Source organism: Bubalus bubalis, chromosome 5 (assembly GCF_019923935.1).
Source record: "Bubalus bubalis isolate 160015118507 breed Murrah chromosome 5, NDDB_SH_1, whole genome shotgun sequence".
NCBI lineage: Eukaryota > Metazoa > Chordata > Mammalia > Artiodactyla > Bovidae > Bubalus > Bubalus bubalis.
Window position 1 is genome coordinate 61,766,012 of NC_059161.1, and position 25,125 is coordinate 61,791,136.

Consider the following 25,125-nt stretch of genomic DNA (forward strand, 5'->3'; position numbering starts at 1 on the left):
GTAAAATGGTAGAGGCCATAAAAAGTAGGGCTTGACATGAATGGTGCATCCATAATGGTTTGTTTCAATCTGGCTCTGCAGCAGTTCATGAGCCTCATCTCCCAAAGCAACCCAACCACACATAAAACCCTGTAGAAGCTGTCAAATGCTCAGTGCTATTTCAGGTTGTTCAGTTGCCAAGTTGTGTCAGACTCTCTGTGAACCCTTTGACTGTAGATGTCAAGTTCCTCTGTCCTCCACTGTCTCCCAGAGTTTGCTCAAATTTAAGTCCATTGAGTCAGTGATGCTATCTAACCATCTTATCCTCAGTGCTATAAAGACCACAAATATTTATAAGATATACATCACATGTGTACAACATATGTCTCTTTTTTTTCTTCTGACTCTAAACAAAGGAGTTGGAAATAAGATAAAGCAACTGAATAAATCATTGTAAGAAAGCAAAATGCTGTAACTATGAGAATAAAGAGGATGATTTGTTTCTTTTCTTTGAAAGGTCACCTCAGGTCTAAGGGTTAGAAAGACAAGTAAGATAATGAAAGTAATATATAAACAAAGAAGGTAAAATTGTGTCCTATCACAGTTAAAGGAATGAGAGGTGGTTTGTAGAGTGGTTACAGAGCTGGTTTCTAGAGATTCTGGTCCAGATTCCTGGATTGAACTCTCTGGGTTCAAATTCCATCATTACCACCTCACTAAGTCCCTGTCCTCATATAATTCTCTCATTCTCTCTGCTTTTCATTTCCATCAAGTACAAAATGGTGTAGATGATGATAAATGCCATGCTTGTCTGATAGAGCCATTGTGATGACGAAAGATGTTCATGTATAAAATATCTAGATAGGATAGCAATTAAGTGTTATTATTAACAACAAATTATATCCAATGAAGATGATCAAAGAGGGGTTCAGAATGAAGATCACAATGACATAATCTATAAACAGGTGACATGTATACCTGTGGCGGATTCATTTTGATATTTGGCAAAACTAATACAATTATGTAAAGTTTAAAAATAAAATAAAATCAAAAACAAACAAAAAAAAAGAATTAAGCATGGTGTTATAGGGAGAGGGATAGTCATGAATAAAGGCATCAAGAAGAGAAATCAAAAGGTAGGTTTGAGAAACAGCAAACCAATCATTTGGGATAAAGCATTGATCCTTTACTGGTTGGTTTGCACATTTTGTGGGAAAAAAGTAGGAGATGATTCTGGGAAAGGTATAGTTTGTAAGTCTTTAAAAGATAGGAAGAGGAGTTTCAAATGGGATTGTATCAATGTCTGTGCTGCTAAGTGATTTGAAAGTCACTGTAACTCTGCAATTATCATATCAAAATAGTTCTGTATATTATTTGTTTAAATAGCTAATTGTCTTAGAGTAAGAAAATCCCTGGACTTGAGCAGAAGATATGGATTCAAAACCATCCTTTATACCTTTAGATTTAAACACTGGAAGCTATAGTATCTTAATCTTTAAAGTAGGGAAAGCAATGTCTAAATCACAATTGTTTCTAAGATCAAATAATTATATAAAAAAAGGACATGCAGTGCTGGGATTAGGTAGATATTTAATCAGTTTTACTGTAAAGTCTCTGCTCCAATAAAATCTGTCTATATTCTCCTCATGATAGTCAATTTATCAGACTGTCCAGTGTGCTATTCCAAGTTTTGGACCCCAACGTTAAACATCCCATCTCATTCTAGATTGCAGGGAAGTTCTCCAAAGTTTCTAGAGTCCCTGAGGTTATTCATCCTGAGTTACATCTTTTGGGTTGACAACTATAGAAAGTTTAAAAATACACTGACTTCTGAGTCAGCATCTTTTTCTTACAATATGGATAGCATATCTGGTTGCCAGATTTCCCCAATCACTCTTCTGCCATGCTGATGCTCTATAATGGCTCCAAGGAAAGAAACAGAAACCATCATGCAATGAAAAGCAAAATGAATAAAAGAAGGCAGGTTAATTGACAGTTTTGCTGCAACAGCATTTAATTTGAATTATTTGCTAGTTACTCTTCACCCATTGATTTTTAGGTTCACTGATTCTTTGTTTGCATTCCCCCTTTTAGTTTTGGATTGAGAAGTGATGTATCATTTGGGTAATTTTCCAGAATCACCTTTGTTATTTTGTCAGTGGCAGGCAGCACAGATGGGTATTCGAAGGTCTCTGTATAAATGCCAGCAATAGAGGTGGTAACACTGTCCTGAGTGCTTTCTCATGAAACAAATCAGATAAAGAAGCGGAAGCATTGCCAAGGCTGGCCACGACAGATGAAGTGGATCCAATAATAGACATCTCAATGGATACATACAGATGATTCAATATTGTGTGACCTTTCCTTTCAAACTCACTCACAGGAAACATTTTCTAACGGGATGCTAAGAAGATTGTTCTCCCACTCAGTTCCTTGGAAGGAAGCACTATTCTCTGCATCTCCCTCATCCAATAAATACTTTGTGAAAAGACTGGCCAATGTTAGGAAAAGAGAATTTCAGTTCTCATGCCATTATAAAGGATTCAACTATAGCCTAAATGTTTCCCTTTTTTCACCCGCATCCATTTATTTCTCCTGAAATACACTGTTCATGAATATATATATACTATGACCTTCGGTGTGTCTCAGAAAGTTCACAGTAATAATTTGAACCTTTAAGAGACCCAAGAATTTTAAATATTTCTTAATGCAAACTACCTCTGTGGTGACATACGTCCATAGCTAAGATGGTTACATCTGACAGTTATCACGCTTGTTCTCTGCAGTGCTGTTGATAAGCATTGGCACGGTGATTGGCATACATGTATGGAGTCACCTTTTTCAAGCATTATAGAATCAGAACATATTCCAGCTAAACACATGATTGTGAAATGCATTTCCTATATGACTTTGGATCTAGGCTGCTAGAAACAATACTTTTGTAAATGACAACTCTCCTCAGAGTTTAGACATATACTGCATGGAAGAAAGTTTTCAACTTTGAGTAAAACTATTTAACCAAATTTGGTAAGATGATCATGGATCAAATTTAATATGAGTGTTCCATGGCATTATTATTTTTTGCAGAATTTTTTGTAGGCTAGTTACAAGTAATAACTTTTCTTTGTTAGACATAATCTCTTGGCCTCAGTTTTCTTTTATATTAAAAGGGGGTAAAATAGTTATTATCAGATTAATGATTGAATAAGTATGCTGAAGCTAATAACTGACATACAACAGCTACTCATGTGGGGAAAGAAGATCTTCTACAGCTGTTTCACGTGCATGGAGGTGCTCCTTTCCTTACGTGTGTGAGTCTATAAGCAGCTAGCAGGTCTCTCAGAGGAAGTCTTCTGAAAAAATAGACATGTATCTGTAATCCTTGCATTGTATTTTTAATTTAACAAGAGAAAGTACACCAAAACACATTTTCTGTTTTTATTGAAGTATAATTGATTTACAATGTTGTATTAATTTCAGGTGTACAGTGCACACACACACAAACAGACACACACACATATATATATATGCACACACACACACATGCTTTTTCAGATTCTTTTCCATTAGCTGTTAGTACAAGCTAACAAGTATAGTTTCTTGTGGTATATAGTAGTTCCTTGGTGTTTATTTTATGTACAGTGGAGTGTATCTGTTAATCACACACTTTTTAATGTAAATTTCCAAAGTTGCAAAATTAGTCTATATGTTTGTTTTTTGAATCTGACGAATTGACAGCTGTATCATAGTAAAGAAAGACCTAAGCCATTCTCAGATGAAGTCTACTGGACACTGAACAGCTAACTGTGGCAGAGACCCACTAGTCCCTTGTCTCTTTCCCAGATGAGGAAACAGAGGCCAGGACATTCACAGTGGTTTATTTACGCCAGGGGTAGAGTCCCTGTGATAGTAAAATCTTCCAGCCCAGTGATTTTTCAGCCACGTCTCCTCATCTTGATATTTGGTTTCCCATGGCTTCAAGATTAAAGCAATGAAACCATCAGTTTAAAAAATCACTAAGTTCAACAACAGCTGGACTATTTGGAATATGGTTGAAAAACGTGGTTTTGTGCAGGAAGGCCATTGTATAATCAAAAATAGATATTTGATTCTTACCTGCTGCTGCTTCTGCTAGGTCGCTTCAGTCGTGTCCGACTCTGTGCGACCCCATAAGACGGCAGCCCACCAGGCTCCCCCGTCCCTGGTATTCTCCAGGCAAGAACACTGGAGTAGGTTGCCATTTCCTTCTCCAACGCATGAAAGTGAAAGGTGAAAGTGAAGTCGCTGTCGTGTCCGACTCCTAGCGACCCCATGGACTGTAGCCTACCAGGCCCCTCCATCCATGGGATTTTCCAGGCAAAAGTACTGGAGTGGGTTGCCATTGAAACTCACCTACTAAAACTTAAATATTTCCCAATGTGATGTGATGCTGGTGATGCTGACTGGTGTCACTGACTCAATGGATATGAGTTTGCACAAGCTCCAGAAGTTGGTGAAGGACAGGGAAGCCTGGCGTGCTGCAGTCCGTGGGGTCGCAAAGAGTCAGACACAACTGAGCAACTGAAGGAACTGAATGTAATGTCCCTCAATTATTTTTTCCTGTTTATAGTTTCTCTCATTTTCTCTACATGTGTACCCCATTTTCTCTTACTTTAGAGAAATTTAACATCTTATTTGCAGAGCATGGCAGATTGAAAGCGTACAGCACCAAGACTAGGGAGACAGGAGCTAATAAGGCTTTTGCTGATAGAAAGGGCCCAAATATTGCTTAAGGTCAAAATGAAATTTAATGATCTTTCTGGCTAACAGATTCTATGATTTTGTTTTACTTTGTTTTTGGTTTAAATAAGACCTGATTCCATGGTTCCAAATCCTCAGAAAACATAGATATTGTTTTTAATTCTTACATATCTAGAGACATTTTGATATTAAGGCTCAAGATTTCCTGAAGATACCATTCTAGTCTAAGACAGTATAAAAATGGTTGGTCAGATGAACATGTCAAATCACAGAACGCTTAAAGCATATTTGCTGTATTCTAGAAAGCAAGGAAATGCATGACACATTTTACAAAATGTTTATGGCAAGAATTAGAATCTTTTTTTTAAATAATGAACTCCTGAGAACTGAAAACCTAGGTATGCAGAATGCCTTGTACCCTGATGATGCCAGATAAATGAGGACTTACTAGCCAGAGTCTTTCCATAGAGACAAGAAAAGCCCTTCTCTGCACTGGTCATCCTTAATTACACCGAGTTTTTGGTGTGTCTCTTCAGGAGAAGGTCACCATGTCAAGAATAATGAGGGGAAATGGCATTGTGAACATTACCGAGTGAGATGTGGTATATTTCTTACTTTCAATTATTGTCTCTTTGTTTGAATCATTAGCATTTGGCAGATTTGTTGCTGAGTTTGTTGTTCTGATTTAAAACTTGGGGTTAGGTTGAATATGTTCTTATCTTGATCTTATTTTTCTGCCTTGACTTGCATTTCTTTCTGAGTTTCTGACTTGAATTGCTCTATTTCTTTCTTTTTTTTTTTTCTGCTGAGCTTTGCTTTGCCTTGTTGTATTCCTATCTGGAGGTGTTCTCCTCACCCACTTCATCATCTTGTTATATTTCTAATTTTGCCTGTTTTGTTTCTCTGAGTTGTTCATTAGCTTTTTGGTGTTTTCTTAAAGTTATTCTATTTAGTGCAGTACCTAATCAGTAAACTTCCTTGCTTGCTGCAGGAATTCCAAGTCCTTTTGTGTTTTCTGTCGGTTCTGATATTGCCTGAGAGGGGTTTCTGTGCTTTGGCTAATGTGCTGTTGTCTAAATTTGCAGGGTTTCAGCTCATTACACTGACTTTAATTTTGATGTATTTGTATTTTATCCAGTTCAAGTCATGTTTCTTTCCTCTATCAATTTAATTACTTTCTGCCTGGGCAACATTGTGTTTATACAATTGCTGCTAAAGTGACAAAAGGTTTCTATTTAAATCACCACCCAGAACATCAGCAATTCAGTCTAAAAGATGCATGGAGCACCTTTGATTGATGTCTTATCTTTGTGTGGGAAAGGAAATCTAGAATATTGAGAAGGTCTTCTTTATAGAAGGTAGTCAAGCCTGGTTTACAGCTATGGAGTCATTAATGTAGGAGATGAGTGTAGGGCTATGAGGTCACTGTACTGCTTCCCTGTAAGATAAGAATATATGACCAATTTCTGTTCTGTACAAGTCATGTCTTTATATCAATAGCAGGAAAAATGTCTTTCTTAGGTGTTTAACTTATTTTTATCTTGAATACCAAGTTCCTGCTCTCATCTGTCTATGGGGGTATATACATTGTCTCTAAGTTCCCGGGTCTGAATCTTGGTCTTTCTCTAATAATTTTGCATTTGAGTTTGTAAGTCAGAAGCATTGCTTGAGTTTCCATTATATGCACAGCGATAGAGCAACTGATGGAAAAACAAATAACTTGGGAAACATGGTAACTCTTCCTGTTTTCAAAACATTTTTAATAATGGGGAAACAGGGAAAAGCATATGAGAAATATATCTTTGGAAACAGAAACAGGGAAACACCACAAGAAATCCATGGTTGGTTACTTCTGGGATATAATTTGCAGACCTCCTACAGGTATCGCGATAGCCATTTGAAAATGCTTCAGAGACCCAGGCTGATAGGCGCAGGCTCACACTTGTTTGCCTGAACGAGTGTCATAGATACAGGCCATCAATTGGCTCATGAATATGACCAGCCAGTGTGCTCTTTCCTCACTTGCTTAGTTCTGCTTTACATGTACCTAACACACATATCGGAGAAGGCAATGGCACCCCACTCCAGTACTTTTGCCTGGAAAATCCCATGGATAGAGAAGCCTGGTAGGCTGCAGTCCATGGGATCGCTAGAGTGGGACACGACTGAGCGACTTCACTTTCACTTTTCACTTTCATGCACTGGAGAAGGAAATGGCAACCCACTCCAGTGTTCTTGCCTGGAGAATCCCAGGGATGGGGCAGCCTGATGGGCTGCAGTCTATGGGGTTGCACAGAGTCGGGCACGACTGAAGCGACTTAGCAGCAGCAGCAGCATGCTCAGCAAGACTGTACCGTTTACTAAGAAGAAAAAAAAAAAGATTAAAAAAAAATCAATGCCTTTTCAGTAAAAGTATTTTCTCTAGTACTGGATAATTTTCCTGGGCCTCAGTTTTCCTACCTGTATGATGGGGATGAATGAAGTATGCAAAACAAACAGCGTATCATTTCTAGAATATTCAGCTCAGAATCTGTCACAGGTGAGAGCTCTGTCAGGGAAAGTAATCTTTCCTTCTGCTCCCCTCTTGTCAGGGTCAATCGTCTCACTCTATCAAATAAAAGTAAATTTCTGGCCTAGTTCATAGCCAAGATTATTATAATATATTACATTAACACACTTGACCTTGATAGAGAATGGTTTTTCTGAGTTTATTGCCTGGCAACAGAATGGCAAACTCTCTGCTTCCCACACTCTTTGGCCCTCCTCTTGCCAAGCCTGGAGCTATATAACCTCTCCCGTAAGGTTCACTGCCCTCAATCCCTGGGGCCAGTATAGAATTCACCTGCAAGATGCAAACTCTTGCTTTAAGATTCTCAGGAAGTCAATCCTCCTGAAGAATCTGACCTTGACTTTGCAACCTCCTAGCACATTCCCCGGAGAAGGCAATGGCACCCCACTCCAGTACTCTTGCCTGGAAAATCCCATGGACAGAGGAGCCTGGTAGGCTGCAGTCCATGGGGTCGCTAAGTCGAAGACTGAGCGACTTCAGTTTCACTTTTCACTTTCATACATTGGAGAAGGAAATGGCAACCCACTCCAGTGTTCTTGCCTGGAGAATCCCAGAGAAGGTTGAGCCTGATGGGCTGTCGTCTTTGGGGTCGCACAGAGTCGGACACGACTGAAGCGACTTAGCAGCAGCAGCAGCAGCAGCATGTTCCCAAGACCTACCCTCACCACTCTCATCTTCTTGGTGCTGGTAATTGACTCCCTCTGTGTTCTTGGAAACCTGCCCAGTACCCCAGAACCCGTGTTGCTGTCTGGCTCTTACTAGGCTACCTTCTGAGACTAAAGTCTACCCTGCATTCTTCTTGACCCTAGATTCTAACTATACACAAGGTTGTTGTGCTGAATTTGCTGGCTTGTTGGGCCTTCCAAGTTCTGCCTATTTGGAGATGAACGTGGTTGTACTCGTCAGTCTGTCCAGATGTCTCCATTGCAGCCCTGTCATTATTCTACGTTCTTTAGCCTGTGTCCTTCTAATGTGTCCTTGGCACGTTTTGAGTACCAGCTTATTGTTGTGTTCTGCCCATACAAACCCATACTATTAGAAGCCATACTTTTCCCCTGAACCTTCAGCTAGATATTCAGACTGCCTATGCATCCTGATGCTGGAAAGATTGAGGGCAGGAGGAGAAGGGGGCAACAGAGGATGAGATGGTTGGATGGCATCACTGACTCAAAGGACATGCTTTTGAGCAAGCTCCAGGACATGGTAAAGGACAGCGCAGCCTGACGTTCTGCAGTCCATGGGGTCGCAAAGAGTCAGAGATGACTAGACGACTGAACAACAACAACCCACCCATGTAAATGTCTCTCCATTGGGTTCTGCCTTTCATTTCAGAGCTGATTTGTTATGCTGGGCATCTTTACTTCATATCTTGCAGACTTCTTGTAGCATTATGTTTTTTTTCTGTGACAACCATACCTTTTTTTGTATGTTTGCATTTGAGATTTTTTGTGTGTGATGATTCCTTTTAGATTAAAATGCCTTTTCATGTAGCCCTTTGGATCCTTTCTATCCTCACTGAAATGGATCATTATGAACTTACCTTATTCCAAAGTGTATTCAGTATTGAACAACATGGTAACTCATGTTTAGGACAGGGGTGCCAAATTTTTATGAACTCTAAAGCACTGTCCATAGTTATAATGAAGCATCTACATAAAATTGTGTAATATGTGAGTTTCTTATTCCTCAAATAGCCTAATTGATTGTTCATTGGGCTCACTCAGCCAAAAGTAGAGAGAAACTTTGTACAGACATCATTAGTTTTTCTCCATTTAGAGATTAATCATGAAGAGCTCTGGCTCTTTAATTCTGTAATTTGTATATTTAATGGGCTGCTGCAGAATCTATGACAGTAATTAGCATAGCCTGAAAACTCATTAATACGCAACAACATGATTAATGCAGCATTAATGCAAACATGACTGAAGTTATTTGGGTTATGTAGTAAGAAGATTAAAGCTAAAATGTCCTGTTTGTTTTACCAGTGGTGAGTATAATAGGGTGGCAAAAAAATAAAATAAAATAAAAACAGGTATCAAATTAGCTGTTTTAAAATAGAGAAAAAAACAGAAAAAATTTAAATCAAGGTGACTTCCCTTTTCACTTAGCTCTAAAATTTCGGGCAAAAAATATTCTCTACTTTTCCATCTATTCATTTATTCATAAAATTATTAATAAAGGTAAATTCCCTCAACCTTTTGGTTTAACCTAGTTAACCTTTCAGCAGCTTTAATATAATGTTATTAGTCTTATGATGAAAAAATCTTTAAATTATACCAATCTTTAACCAATATATTATACATTTGTCTTGACTAATATACACTATTGGCTATGACAAATAATTAAGAGACTCGTCGGTGATTATGTAAAAGTTGTAAACTCTGGCCCCTTATCACTATGCTACCGTTTTAAGTTGATGTATAATACTTTGTAAGATATTGTTATTCTAATTCCATAGATTTCAACAAAAGCACATATTTGTCACATATTACATGTGAAGTAATGAAATAATCAATAGTTTTTTGGAAGAAATAGCTGTAAAAGTCTTGCTTGTTGTTCTTGGCTTCTTATATAGTCATACTGAAGTCTTTTTTTTTTTTTCTATTTAATATAATCTGCTTTATTAGCTGCCCTAACCTTTAAATGACTTATTTCTCCATCTTGTAGTCAAATGTCAAGAGTCATTTATCATACCTGAAACAAAACTTGCATTTTCAGGTCAAGCAATCTTGAAAGACTGAAGGGGAAAAAAAGTATATATCGGCTTTCTTGTGTTTGTTTTCCTTTATCTGTACTAAGAAAATCTTGATTTTTTTTTAATTAAAAAAAAAAATCAAGTAACTATATATTAGGTACCAGATTCTTGGCTGGGCCTTGTGGAGGAAGAGTGAACCCACCATATGGTATCTGGACTTGAAAATGGCCATGTTGTAGAGGAGAAGCTCTTTTCCACCTAAGGATTTTGACAGATGGGAACAAAACAGAGCTATAGAAAACAAAGAAAGAAATCAGCATTACTGCTACCAACAGATGGCACTATTAGCGGCTTAAGTAGTGACTATTTGTGAGACCAGTGTATTTGCTAACAGACTTTCAAAGGATAGTCTATTTTTAAGGAGACAAGCCTCTATAAATACAAGAAAGTAATACACGTGCTCAATTTTCTTTAACTAGGGCCTTGTCAAAATCTCTGTAAAGTTTATTTAAAATCATATATATATATATATATATATAGACTATTTCACTTCATTTAAATATATTGTCTTTCACACAAATGCACGTGTGTCAAATTAAGTTGTAGCAGAAATTTAAAGCAACATAATTAGTGGAAAACTGGTCTTTACATATAATCCATACAGAATTATATTACGCTGGCCAACTGGTACTTACAAAACTGAGCAAGTAAATTCTATTGAAATATACCAACTTCCTATTTATTTTTAGAAGAGAAGACCTAGAAATAGAAAATGCATCATTGGGTAAAATCATTTGCCTCTAATGTTTTATTTCACCTCTATGGGTTTAGTGTACTAGAGAACTGTTTAATCAGACCATTACCAAATTGAATAAATAGCTACTTAGTGATTACTGGACTATTAAGTGATTGGGGTTTTGGAGAGCTTCTTTTTATAAATAAGCTTTCTTTGAATAGTTCATATAAGACCATCCTAATAAATGATATGGAACAGAATCTATTTGCTATACAATATCTCAGTCTTTTCTTTATTTCTGTATAGTGACAAAACAGCCAGTCTTCTTAGATTGTAGCCAACTGTTTTATTTTACAAAGTTATGCAGCCTTGGCTATCATATCCTCATACTGCCATTAACAGTGTTTGCGATCACTGGTTCAGAAAAATGCAGAAATGAGACACTTTTGTTTTGTCTTGAATTGGAAACAACCAAGACTTTAATACATTTAGAGAATTTTTTTTTGTGTAGCTGTACTCCAGGGGCCTGTTGTTGAGGTCTTTGAAAAGTGGTGAAGAGGATGAATTGGTGCATCATTATTAAGGGATGGTGTCACAGTTAGCAAGCAAATATCCCATTAGAATTTGGGGATTACGAATGGTTTTGCCCTGGATTTGGGGGAAGCGAAAAAGAAACATGTTGATTAAAGGTTGAGCCAAAAAACATTTTGTCTAAACTCTATAAATTCTTGGGGTTTCATCAGTTGTCACATCTTCTCCATACTAATGCCCCCAGAATGTACAGTCTGTAAGAAAGACTCAATATTCATTTCTTTTTTTTTTAGTGGTTTTAAAATTTTTACTATGATTCACAGAAAAATTTTTTTACATATTCCAAAAATGCACACATCCTGTTAAAGGGAACCATATGAAACTGCAGATATTGGACCTTTTGATTTTAAAAATGGTAATTTCATATAGTTCAATCTCTATATAACATAACAGAAACAAAAAATAATGAAACAAACTTACCTCTACTATGTATAATAATACTGCATTACTTATATTTTATCCTACTTCACTTCATATATTTTCTCTTTTAAATTTAAGTATAATTTATAATACAATGTTGTGTTAGTTGAAATATAGTTAATTTATGATGTGTTAGTTTCAGATGTACATCAAAGTGATTCAGTTACACATACACACACATATATAAACTATATCTATTCTTTTTCTTTTCTATTATGGATTATTACCAGATAGTATAGTTCCCTGTGCTATATAGTAGATCCTTGTTGTTTATTTCGTATATGGTAGTGTGTATATTTTAATCCTGAACTCTGTATTTATCCCTCCCCCACCTTCCCCCATTGGAAACCGTGGCTTTGTTTTTTTATATCTTTGAGTTTGTATCTGTTTTGTAAATGCATTCATTTATATTCCTATTTTTAGATTCCACATATAAGTGATGTCATATGATATTTGTCTCTGTCTGGCTTACTTCACTTAAGTATGATGATCTCTAGGTCCATTTATATTGCTACAAATGGCAACCTTTCTTTTTTTTTTTTTACAGCTGAGTAATACTCCATTGTTTATATAAACCACATCTTCTTTACCATTTGGACACTCAGGTTGCTTCCGTTTCTTGGCTATTGTAAGTGGTGATGCTATGAACACTGCAGTGCATGTATATTTTCAAATTATAGTTTTCTCCAGATATATGCCCAGGAGTGGGATTGCTGAATAATATGGTAGCTCTATTTTTAATTTTTTAAGGAACCTCCATTCTGTTCTCCATAGTGGCTGTATCAACTTACATTCCCACCAACAGTATAATAGGGTTCTCTTTTCTTCACATCCTCTCTAGCATTTATTGCTTTAGACTTTTTGATGATGGCCATTCTGACTGGTGTGAGGTAGTACCTCATTGTAGTTTTGATTTCTCTAGAATTAGCAATGTTGAGTATCTTTTCATGTGCCTTTTGGCCATCGTATGTCTTCTTTAGAGGAATGTCTGTTTAGATCTTCTGTCCATTTTTTGACTGGGTTTTTTGTATTTTGTTTTTTTGTTATTGCGCTGTGTGAGCTGTTTGTATATTTTGGAGATTGTTTCCTTGTCAGTTGCATTGCTTGCAAATATTTCCTTCCATGTTGTAAGTTGTCTTTTTGTTTTATTATGTCCTTTGCTGTGCTAAAGCGTTTAAGTTTAATTAGGTCTCATTTGTTTATTGTTGTTTTTATTTCCATTACTCTAGGAGATGGATCCAAGAAGATATTGCTGTGATTTATATCAAAGAGTGTTCTGCCTATGTTTTCCTCTAGGAGTTTTATAGTGTGCAGCTTTACATTTAGGTCTTTAATTCATTTTGAGCTTATTTTTATGTCTGATGTTAGAGAATGTTCTAAGTTCATTCTTTCACATATAGCTGTCATCAATACACATTTCTTAACTAGAGTAAGAACTTACTGTAACTTTACACAGAAATATACTTTTCTATATAAAGTACTGTGCACTTGTGAGAAGTTGGACCCTGGAAAGGTTGTGCAATGAGGATACTGAGGCTTCTGTTCTCCCAGAGAGGCCCTGAGATTGCTCAAGTTATAGGACCCTTTCCATCTTGAGGTTGGACAATATTTAAGATGTGTCTGATTACAAACTTTCTGTTCTGTAATCTGTAAAGGTACAGCATAGCCCTCTGTGGTTAATACCAAATCAAAGGCCTCTCAAAGCAAATAAAAATCAATGGACTTTAATAGTAATAATAATAATAGCTAATACTTAAGTCACTCGTTCAGTCGTGTCCAACTCTGCGACCCTGTGGACTGTAGCCCACCAGGCTCCTCCGTCCATGGGATTCTCCAGGCAAGAATACTGGAGTGTGTTGCCATTTCCTTCTCCAGGGGATCTTCCCAACCCAGGGATCGAACCCAGGTCTCCCACATTGCAGGCAGACGCTTTAACCTCTGAGCCACCAGGGAAGCCCAGCTATTACTTACACAGGGTCAAAAGTTTCTAAGTACCTTAAACACATTATTATTTCATATCCCCAAGAATTTTGTAAAAAAATGAAACTCTCATTATCTCCAATTATACATGAAGAAATTAAGTACAGAAAAGTTAAATAAGGTCCAAGGTCACATATAAATTAAGTTTTAGAGCTGATATTTGAACCCAGACACTGTGGCTCTAATATCTGTTTATTTTTTTAATTTTTAATTGGAGATATCCATCCACAGATGAATGAATAAAGAAGTTGTGGTACATATATACAGTGGAATATTAGTCATAAAAAGGAACAAATTTAAGTCAGTTCAACTAAGGTAGATGAACCTAGAGCCTGTTATATAAAGTGATGTAAAGTCAGAAACAGAAAAATATTGTATATCAATACATGTATATAGAATCTAGAAAAATGGTACTGATGGAGCAATTTGTAGGGTTGGAATGCAGAGAATGGAATTGTGCATTCCATTTGAGCAGGAGGAGGAGTGGCTGGGACAAATTGAGAGGGTAGCGTTTATTCTGAATTGCTAAGATAAATACCAAATTCCCTCTTTGAAGTCACACCAAAGAAACGTCTTAACAAAATGATATAGGACACATGGAAAGGGAAAAAAAAAAGATTGTTTTAACTCTTGCAGTGCTGTAAGTTGGAGAACAGGGTGAGGGCTGGCTGGAGCCTCCTGTTTAGCCAGCTAGGGAAACGGGTCCCAGGCTGGGTCCTCTTTTAAGTACATGATGTGTGTGTGTATTAGTCACTCAGTCGTGTCCAACTCTTTGTGACCCCATAGTGTGTAGCCCACTAGGGTTCCTCTGTTCATGGGCTTTTCCAGTTGAGAATACTGGAGTGGGGTTGCAATTTCCTTCTCCAGAGGATCTTCCTGACCCAGGGATCGAACCTGGGTCTCCTGCATTGCAGGCAGAATCTTTATTGTTTGAGCCACCAGGGAAGCTGCTGGAAAATCCTTTTAACTTTCTAGTTTTCTCAAAAATTTCTAACTTTCTCCAAAAGTAGTTAATATGTTTGGAGTGATTTAATTGAGATACTATGCAATTATATGACCTGATTAAAACAAAAATATTTGTTCATAAACATGTTTGTCTGCACAAAGGAAAACGTTTCTCTGATATTTAAAACAAGTTTGACTTATTTTTACTGAATTGAATTTACCTAATATTTTAGTCTTGTGATAAAGTATTAGACATGAATTAATAGCCAAATTCAAATATATGCATTGTTCTCATGCAAATATATTTTTCTCAATTGCTACAGTAGTGTGCTTAAGAAAATAGAATTAAGTTGCAGTGAGAAGGGACTCAGTTACTTACAAGGATTCATTTCCTAACAGTAAGAGTGATCATACAATGATATGGGCTACTAAAAGTATTACGAAGTTTTACTTTTTCATTCATTCAGCATGCATTTATAAGCATTCTGGTATTTTCAAAACACATTTTTAGAGATAATAAATATTGCAGTCTGATCACGTTTGTAGCTTATGTATTCCTTGGCCTGAAACAAGACTGGTCTCTTCTAGTAAAATATCCTTTCCCTCTGGAGAGTGTCCCAAGATGCCATTGCAGTAAAGCACTTGATCCCTGACACACCAAGGTTGCCCAAGCTGTAGACGAGGTGCAGTTCTAGACAGCCAACAGAGCTCCCATCGTGCCCTACTTCTGCCAAGCGAGATAAAGTTGGGTAGGACAGGGGCTGATTAGCCAAGGGCTTCTTGGCTATGCTACACTGGCTTCCATGAATCTTCAGGAGCATCCCCATTCTTTCCATTCTCTATTTATAAAAGAGGCTATACGGAGTGATTATACCAAAATAGATGGGTGCTTATGTATTGATCTGCAGGAGGTCCCCTAAGCCCTTGGGATGCTTTTTGTTTGTAATTTTTGTTTTTCGTTTGTCATGGTGTTGAAAGAAGAGCCGACTCCTTCCTCTTGGATTCCCTTACTCATAAAGAAAATTCTTCCATGCAAGAACCAGGGCATGAGTATACTGTTATCTTCAACATGTAGGGTCAGAATCAGAAGTAGACATTTTGATTTCATTTTGAGTTAAGCAATGTATTATTTGAAAGTGCAACAAGATAAATTGTTTTCATTTTATTTCACTTCTGTGATTCTAGTTTTCCCCAAAGGAGTCTGAAATATGATTTAATATTAGTCCAGTTGCTTGCATTAGCTGAGTTTGTTAGTAGAAAGGCTTTTGTATAGAACTTCCAAAGCACATTTCTTTAATGCTGCTTGGGGTCATTGAACACTTTCAAACATTAGACTTGACATGAAAGACACTAAACCATTTCAAGGTCAAGATCACTCAGAAATTATACTAATGCTGCAAGTAAAACTTGTTTTCCTACTACACTTGTTCTGCAAAATAGAACAGCATATTTCAGTACATTTTTTATACTTTGCATATTAAAATTAAGTTTTGATATATCTTTTTTGATATGAATCAATATAAGTATAATTCAATGAAATATATGTGCATATATATGCATATGTACAATTGTATATATGAAGTATATATGTATATATATGCACCTAGATCTTCTATTGGAGAAGGCAATGGCACCCCACTCCAGTACTCTTGCCTGGAAAATCCCATGGTTGGAGGAGACTGGAAGGCTGCAGTCCATGGGGTCGCTGAGGGTCTGAAATGACTGAGCGACTTCACTTTCACTTTTCACTTTCCTGCATTGGAGAAGGAAATGGCAACCCACTCCAGTGTTCTTGTCTGGAGAATCCCAGGGACAGGGAAGCCTGGTGGGCTGCCATCTATGGGGTCGCACAGAGTCAGACATGACTGAAGTGACTTAGCATAGATCTTCTATAAGACATGAAAGTAGAACTGATATGCTTTGTAGATATATGTCAGAAAGTTTATTTTTCAATTGTATAGAAACAAAATATAAATGATACAAATTCATTTTTTAAAATAATATTTTCATAACCACCTTTTTTGAAAATTTAAGTTTAGCACTTGTTTGCTAGAATCACTTGTTAAAATATCAACCATTTTACAAGTTGTGAAAGTAGAACATATTATTTGTCAGGAAACCAAAATACATGCGGAATTTTCTATTTTTTTCTGCTTAAAATGAGTGTGATGTGTAAATTATAATTCACAATCCAATTGTCATTAAATGGCATTCAGTCTTATTTTAGATCATCATGACTTCAATCCAATATGCCACAATTGTCTAAAATGATCTCAAAGTAGAATGTATTTATATGGTAGATGAAATAATTATAACTGTAAGGTGATTGAAATTGAACATATAATGTATAAAAAGGAGGGATGACAACTTACCTTGATAATTAGTGAAAGCATTTTTATTAAGATAATATATTCCTCATAATATAATTGCCTTTCTTGTGAAATTCTGATTTTTTATTAATGACTATATAAATATTTTGGTGTGCAAAAGCAGTTTGGGAAAATAATCTGGAGTTGGATAAATGGAAAGATACAAATATAGACAGAACTATATAAATAGATCTATCTGTGTGTGTATAAAAGTTTTTACCTAAAATTTCATGCACTATAGGTCTATATTTTTGTAATTAAGATAAAAGCTACTCAGAAGAGGAAATTGTCTAAGATGGCCTGTGGTAACATTTGTTGCAGTTTATAGCACTTGGCTTGTTAATTGCTTTTGATAATAGAGTGTTTACTTTGATGGGTCCATCCATGGGGAATTCTATGAAAATCCCCAGAAACTATAGTTTCAGTTCACTTCAGTTCAGTCGCTCAGTCGTGTCCGAATCTTTGCAACCCCATGAATCACAGCACGCCAGGCCTCCCTGTCCATCACCAACTCCCAGAGATCACACAAACTCATGTCCATCGAGTCTGTGATGCCATCCAGCCATCTCATCCTCTGTCGTCCCCTTCTCCTCCTGCCCACAATCCCTCCCAGCATCAGGGTCTTTTCAAATGAGTAAACTCTTCGCATGAGGTGGCCAAAGTACTGGAGTTTCAGCTTTAGCATCATTCCTTCCAAAGAAATCCCAGGGCTGATCTTTAGAATGGACTGGTTGGATCTCCTTGCAGTCCAAGGGACTCTCAAGAGTCTTCTCCAACACCACACTTCAAAAGCATCAATTCTTCGGCGCTCAGCTTTCTTCACAGTCCAACTCTCACATCCATACATGACCACTGGAAAAACCATAGCTTTGACTAGATGGATCTTTGTTGGCAAAGTAATGTCTCTGCTTTTTAATATGCCGTTTAGGTTGGTCATAACTTTTCTTCCAAGGAGTTAAGCGTCTTTTAATTTCATGGCTGCAGTCACCATCTGCAGTGATTTTGGAGCCCAAAAATAAAGCCTGACACTGTTTCCCCGTCTATTTTCCATGAAGTGATGGGACCAGATGCCATGATCTTCGTTTTCTGAATGTTGAGCTTTAAGCCAACTTTTTCACTCTCCTCTTTCACTTTCATCAAGAGGCTTTTTAGTTCCTCTTCTCTTTCTGCCATAAGGATGGTGTCATCTGCATATCTGAGGTTATTGATATTTCTCCCACCAATCTTGATTCCAGCTTGTGTTTCTTCCAGTCCAATGTTTCTCAACATTTTAGGTGACTGGTAAAACTTTATGTTTTTTATTTTGGAAAACATTCTTTGACTGCTCTTACACACTCTGTTAGCCTGTTGTTGCTGTTCAGTCACTAGGTCCTGTTGGACTCTGCAACCCCATGGACTGCAGTGCACCAAGCTTCCCTGTCCTTCCTTGTCTCCTGGAGTTTGCTCAAATTCATGTCCATTGAGTTGGTGATGCTATCTAACCATGTCATACTTTACCTTTGTTGGCAAAGTGATCTTTGTTTTTTAATATGCTGTCTAGGTTTTGTCATGGCTTTCCTTCCAAGGAGTAAGCATCTTTTAATTTCATGGCTGCCATCACTGTCCACAGTGATTTTGGAGCCCAAGAAAATAGTATGTCACTGTTTCTACTTTTTCCCCTTCTTTTTGCCATGAAGTGGTAGGACCTTCTTTTAGCCTAAAGTGTTCTAAATGTTTGAGCTGGACCATACTCATATTTAACTCTGTGTACCTTCCATAGAAAAGCAACTCAAGAAATGTACTTCAAGAGAAGGATTAAAAGTGTGTAAAAATCAGCAGGAAACATAGGAATCAAGAGCCATAGATGATATTTGGACAAACCAACATTCACATTCTCTTTAATGATTAAAAACTATATCATTTCTTATTTAGACAGGAATAATAAATAATCCTTGTCACCTGTACTGTTATTTAATATTATTATGGAAAATATAGGCCATGTATTAAGACAGAAGTAAAAGGTAGGAGTTCATGGTCTGAGCCACAGTCAGCTCCTGGTCTTGTTTTTGCTGACTGTATAGAGCTTCTCCATCTTTGGCTGCAAAGAATATAATCAATCTGATTTCAGTGTTGACCATCTGGTGATGTCCATGTATAGAGTCTTCTCTTGTGTTGTTGGAAGAGGGTGTTTGTTATGACCAGTGCATTTTCTTGGCAAAACTCTATTAGTCTTTGCCCTGCTTCATTCTGTATTCCAAGGCCAAGTTTGCCTGTTACTCCAGGTGTTTCTTGACTTCCTACTTTTGCATTCCAGTCCTCTATAATGAAAAGGACATCTTTTTTGGGTGTTAGTTCTAAAACGTCTTGTAGGTCTTCATAGAACCGTTCAACTTCAGCTTCTTCAGCATTACTGGTTGGGGCATAGACTTGGATTACTGTGATATTGAATCCAAATTCAGACTTAAATTGAAGAAAGTAGGGAAAACCACTTGACCATTCAGGTATGACCTAAATCAAATCCCTTATGATTATACAGTGGAAGTGAGAAATAGATTTAAGGGCCTAGATCTGATAGATAGAGTGCCTGATGAACTATGGAATCAGGTTCGTGACATTGTACAGGAGACAGGGATCAAGACCATTCCCATAGAAAAGAAATGCAAAAAAGCAAAATGGCTGTCTGGGGAGGCCTTACAAATAGCTGTGAAAGAAGAGAAGCGAAAAGCAAAGGAGAAAAGGAAAGATATAAACATCTGAATGCAAAGTTCCAAAGAAGCAAGAAGAGATAAGAAAGCCTTCTTCAGCAATCAATGCAAAGACAACACAATGGGAAAGACTAGGAATCTCTTCAAAAGAAAATCAGAGATACCAAAGGAACATTTCATGCAAAGATGAGCTTGATAAAGGACAGAAATGGTATGGACCTAACAGAAGCAGAAGATATTAAGAAGAGATGGCAAGAGCACAGAAGAACTGTACAAAAAAGATCTTCACGATCCAGATAATCACGATGGTGTGATCACTGACCTAGAGCCAGACATCCTGGAATGTGAAGTCAAGTGGGCCTTAGAAAGCATCACTACAAACAAAGCTAGTGGAGGTGATGGAATTCCAGTTGAGCTCTTTCAAATCCTGAAAGATGATGCTGTGAAAGTGCTGCACTCAATATGCCAGAAAATTTGGAAAACTCAGCAGTGGCCACAGGACTGGAAAAGGTCAGTTTTCATTCCAATCCCAAAGAGAGGCAATGCCAAAGAATGCTCAAACTGCCGCACAATGCACTCATCTCACACGCTAGTAAAGTAATGCTTAAAATTCTCCAAGCCAGGCTTCAGCAATATGTGAGCCATGAGCTGCCAGATGTTCAAGCTGGTTTTAGAAAAGGCAGAGGAACCAGAGATCAAATTGCCAACATCTGCTGGATCATTGAAAAAGCAAGAGGGTTCCAGAAAAACATCTATTTCTGCTTTCTTGACTATACCAAAGCCTCTGACTGTGTGGATCACAATAAACTGTGGAAAAGTCTTCAAGAGATGGGAATACCAGACCACCTGACCTGCCTCTTGAGAAATCTGTATGCAGGTCAGGAAACAACAGTTAGAACTGGACATGGAACAACAGACTGGTTCCAAATAGGAAAAGGAGTTCGTCAAGGCTGTATATTGTCACCCTGTTTATTTAACTTATATGCACAGTACCTCATGAGAAACGTTGGACTGGAAGAAACACAAGCTGGAATCAAGATTGCCAGGAGAAATATCAATAACCTCAGATATGCAGATGACACCACCCTTATGGCAGAAAGTGAAGAGGAACTCAAAAGCCTCTTGATGAAAGTGAAAGGGGAGAGTGAAAAAGTTGGCTTAAAGCTCAACATTCAGAAAACGAAGATCATGGCATCCGGTCCAACCACTTCATGGGAAATAGATGGGGAAACAGTGGAAACAGTGTCAGACTTTATTTTTCTGGGCTCCAAAATCACTGCAGATGGTGACTGCAGCCATGAAATTAAAAGACGCTTACTCCTTGGAAGAAAAATATGACCAACCTAGATAGCATATTCAAAAGCAGAGACATTACTTTGCCAACAAATGTCCATCTAGTCAAGGCTATGGTTTTTCCTGTGGTCATGTATGGATGTGAGAGTTGGACTGTGAAGAAAGCTGAGTGCCGAAGAATTGATGCTTTTGAAGTGTGGTGTTGGAGAAAACTCTTGAGAGTCCCTTGGACTGCAAGGAGATCCAACCAGTCCATTCTGAAGGAGATCAGCCCTGGGATTTCTTTGGAAGGAATGATGCTAAAGCTGAAACTCCAGTACTTTGGCCACCTCATGCGAAGAGTTGATTCATTGGAAAAGACTCTGATGCTGGGAGGGATTGTGGGCAGGAGGAGAAGGGGATGACAGAGGATGAGATGGCTGGATGGCATCACTGACTCGATGGACATGAGTCTGATTGAACTCTGGGAGTTGGTGATGGCAGGGAGGCCTGGCGTGCTGCGATTCATGGGGTCGCAAAGAGTTGGACATGACTGAGTGACTGTTCTGATCTGATCTGATCTGAAGAGGTAGGATTATTTGAAAGGAATAGACAAAATTATTTTTTATTTCAGAAAATATACTTGAGAGAACACCAAACCTATTATGTATAATGATATTGCAATAAAATTATTGATTACAAACCAACATATTAAATATCATTTTGTGATTCAGTAATAATAAATGATCTTATTCAAAGTGGCAACAAAATATATAAAATCCTGTATTAACTTAGAAAAACATGCACAGGATCAATATAAGGAAAACAGAAAACATGTAACAATGACTTTAATGTTAATATAAAAAGTGAATTAAGTGAGAAGCAATGAAAAAACATAAAAGAGATGTGAAAGCAGAAATTGACAGTAACACAAGAATAGTAGGAAACTTTAACACTCCACTCACACCAATGGACAGATCATCAAATCAGAAAATTAATAAGGAAACACACATCTTAAATAATACATTAGATGAGATGGATCTCATTGATAGCTTCAAGACATTCCATTGAAATGGAGAAAAATACGCTTTCTTCTCCAGTGCACATGGAACATTCTCCAGGATAGATGTGGTTTATTCCTGGAATAAACCCAACTTGATTATGGTATATGAGCTTTTTGATGTGTTGCTGAATTCTGTTTGCTAAAATTCTGTTGAGGATTTTTGCATCTATGTTCATCACTGATATTGGCCTGTAGTTTTCTTTTCCTGCATTGTCTTGGGTCACATCTTGTGTCACAAATCAAGCTTCAGTAAATTTAAGAAAATTGAAATCATATCAAGCATCTTATCCAACCACAACACTATGAGACTAGATATCAATTACAAGAAAAAAACTAAGAAATACAAACACAACGGAGATTACACAACACGTTTCTAAATAACCAAAAGGTTACTGAAGAACTCAAAAGAGAAATCAAAATATTTCTAGAAACAAATGACCATGAAAACACGACAACTAAAAACCTATGGGATGCAGCAAAAGCAGTTCTAAGAGGGAAGTTTATAACAATACAGCCCTACCTCATTGGGTTCAGTTCAGTCACTCAGTTGTGTCCAACTCTTTTCGACTCCATGAACCACAGCACGCCAGGCCTCCCTGTCCACCACCAACTCCCGGAGTCCACCCAAACCCATGTCCATTGAGTCGGTGATGCCATCCAAACATCTCATCCTCTGTCATCCCCTTCTCCTCCTGCCCTCAATCTTTCCCAGCATCAGGGTCTTTTCAAATGAGTTAGCTCTTTGCATCAGGTGGCCAAAGTATTGGAGTTTCAGCTTCAACATCAGTCCTTCCAATGAATACCTAGGACTGATCTCCTTTAGGATGCACTGGTTGGATCTCCTTGCAGTCCAAGGGACTCTGAAGAGTCTTCTCCAACACCACATTTCAAAAGCATCAGTTCTTTGGTGCTCAGCTTTCTTTATAGTCCAACTCTCACATCCATACATGACTACTGGAAAAACTATAACCTTGACTAGACGGACCTTTGTTGACAAAGTAATATCTCTGCTTTTTCAAAAAACATCGAATAGACAATCTAACTTTATACCTAAACAACTGGAAAAAGAAGAACAGAAAAACCTCAAAATTAGTAGAAGGAATGAAATCATAAAGATCTGAGCAGAAATAAATGAAAAATAAATGAAAGAAACAATAGTAAAGATTAATAAAACTAAAAACTGGTTCTTTGAGAAGATAAATAACATTGACAAATCATTAGCTGGACTCATCAAGAAAAAGAGAGAAGAATCAAATCAACAAATTTAGAAATAAAAAAGGAGAAATTACAACAGACAATACAGAAATACAAAGGATTAAAATAGACTGTTATGAACAACTGCTGCTACTGCTGCTAAGTTGCTTCAGTCGCATCTGACTCTGTGCGACCCCATAGACAGCAGCCCACTAGGCTCTCCCGTCCCTGGGATTCTCCAGGCAAGAACACTGGAGTGGGTTGCCATTTCCTTCTCCAATGCATGAAAGTAAAAAGTGAAAGTGAAGTCTCTCAGTTGTGTCCGACTCTTCACGACCCCATGGACTGCAGCCTACCAGGCTCCTCTGTCCATGGGATTTGCTAGGCAAGAGTACTGGAGTGGGTTGCTATTGCCTTCTCTGTATGAACAACTATATGACAATAAATTTAACTAACTTGGAAGAAATGGACATATTCTTAAAAAACTTCAATCTTCCAAGACTGAATCAGGAAGAAATAGAAATTATGAACAACCCAATTATAAGCACTGAAATTAAGTTGTGATAAAAAATCTCCACAAAAACAAAAGCCCAGGACCAGACAGCTTCACAGGAGAATTCTGTTAAACATTAGAGAAGAGCTAATGCCTATCCTTCTAAAGTTCTTTAAAAAAAATTGCAGAGAAAGGAACATTCCCAAACTCATTCTACAAGACCACCGTCACCCTTATACCAGAACCAGACAAAGATAACACACAAAAAAGAAAACTACAGGCCAATATCAGTGATGAACATAGATGCAACAATCCTCAACAAAATTTTAGCAAGTGGAATTCAGCAATACATCAAAAGCTCATACACCATGATCAACTTGGATTTATTCCAGGAATGCAAAGATTCTTCAGTATATGCAAATCAATCAGTATGATACACCATATTAACACATTTAAAGATTAAAACCATATGATCATCTCAATGGATGCAGAAAAAGCCTTTGACAAAATTTGGCACCCATTTATTGATTAAAACTCCTCAAAAAGTGGGCATAGAAGGAACCTACCTCAACATAGTAAAAGCCGTGTATGATAAGCCTACAGCAAACATTATTCTCAATGGTGAAACACTGAAAGCATTCCCCCTTAGATCAGGAACAGGACAAGGGTGTCCACTTTCACCACTATTATTCAAGATATTTCTGGAAGTCCTAGCTACAGCAATCAGAGAATAAAAAGAAATAAAAGGAATCCAGATCAGAAAAGAAGAAATAAAACTCTCACTGTTTGCAGATGACATGATACTGTACATACAAAACCCTAAAGAGAGTATCGGAAAATTACTAGTGCTAATCAGTGAATTTAGCAAAGTTGCAGGATACAAAATCAATACACAGAAATCACTTGCATTACTATATACTAACAAAGAAAAATCAGAGAAATTAAGGAATCAATCCCATTCACCATTGCAACACAAAGAATTAAATATCTAGGAATAAACTTACCTAAGGAGACAAAAGAACTGTATACAGAAAATTATAAGACATTAATAAAAGAAATCAAAGATGACATAAACAGATGGAGAGATATTCCTTGTTCCTGGGTAGGAAGAATCCACATTGTGAAAATGACTATACTACCAAATGCAATCTACAGATTCAGTGCAATCCCTATCAAATTACCAATGGCATTTTTCACAGAATTAGAACAAAAAATTTCATGATTCATATGGAAACACAAAAGACCCTGAATAGCCAAAGCAGTCTTGAGAAAGAAGAATGGAGCTGGAGGAATCAACCTTCCTGACTTCAGATTATACTACAAAGCTATAGTCAACAAGACAGTATGGTACTGGCACAAAAAAAGAATATAGACCAATGGAACAAGATAGAAACC

General features: G+C 37.3%; 1 protein-coding gene across 1 annotated transcript in view; it reads left to right on the plus strand.

The window, feature by feature from the left end:
• The window catches only part of USH2A (usherin), a 940,802-nt gene that overhangs the window by 337,156 nt on the left and 578,521 nt on the right, over positions 1-25,125 (plus strand). The gene's annotated exons all lie outside the window — the stretch shown is intronic.